Source organism: Carlito syrichta, unplaced genomic scaffold (assembly GCF_000164805.1).
Source record: "Carlito syrichta isolate Samal-C Ts95f unplaced genomic scaffold, Tarsius_syrichta-2.0.1 Scaffold68892, whole genome shotgun sequence".
NCBI lineage: Eukaryota > Metazoa > Chordata > Mammalia > Primates > Tarsiidae > Carlito > Carlito syrichta.
Window position 1 is genome coordinate 9,529 of NW_007012988.1, and position 1,315 is coordinate 10,843.

Here is a 1,315-nt window from a genome sequence, read left to right on the forward strand (position 1 = left end):
CCCACACCCCGCATCAGCACACTTGCTGGCTCTGCTCAGACACATGGCCAACTCTCCACCCCACCCAGCTCCCCGACAAGGGCAGGGCCACTGTTGCCCTCCACAGCCCCGTGGCAGCTCCACCACCTCACACAGCACCTGGCAGTTCCTCCCGTCAAGGCCAAGTCATGTCGCCTGAGCCCTTGGCTCAAAACCCCACAGAGGCTGCTTCTCAGCCTTCAGCTCTCTTCCATTCACCTCCCAAGGCCTCCCGTGCTCTGGCCTCCCTTCCTGCCTCTCCCAGATCTGTGCTCTGACCTCCCTTCTCCTCCTCCCCCTCTTTAAGTTTCATCTCCCACCCTCTCCCCTCCTCCTAACTCCTCACTCACCATGCTCACCCTCAGGGCCTGCAGCAGGGGGCCTGCAGTCCCTGTGTGGAACTTTGGGCTCCCCTCTCTTTCCTCTGGCTGGTCCCCAACCTGCCTGGTCAGAACTTCACTGGTCATGCGTCTGGAAAAGGTCCCGCTCACTCTGGCCCTGGCACCTTTCTCCTCTGCTCTTTCACACCTGACGTGCTTGTGTCTCCCCAGCTGGGGTGAGAGCAGAAATCCCTGGGCCTCTGCTGGCTGCTGCCTCTCTCAGTTGAGACTGCCCTTAGCCAAGATGGCACCAGCTAGCGTTGGCTGAGAAATGGAGCCTACTCTGGGCCAGTTCATGGTGAGCCCTTTAGAGTCACAGGGTCTTCATGTGAAAGTGAGGGTGACTGACAGGATATTTTTACTGACAAAATGGTAACATTTTTGTGATTTAAAAGCAAGCATTCTATTTATCATTATAGACATTCCGAGACATGAAACTATCTAAGGAGCTGAAATTATCTGAAGTTTGCTACTTGCTTTAAGGCTAACAGCTGCTGCGCCTTGATGATGAAATCATTTACTGACACTTTAATGTCATCTGAAAGACACAGAAACACAGCAAGTTCAGCACCCTAACACAACTTTAACCCTGAACACTGTGATGTCAAACGTGTGCATCAGCAGTGACCAGCAGTGACCAGGGCCACACCAGATCAGTCAAGGAGGTTCCCGTGATTATTAGAGCTTGCATTTATGCACTTCTGGAACTTAATATGGCCCTGAAAGTACAGTTTCCTTTGGGTCTCAGAAATTTTAAAAACTGCTCAGATAACACACACGAGAACCTGAAGGAAGCATCACCAGCATCAGGAAAGAAGAGACCCTACCCCTACGTCTCCAGAAAGACAAATAGTCTCTGGTGTGTGTCATCAAAGCCTACAGGAAATGCCCTCATTCCCTGCATTTTTTTTTTTTTT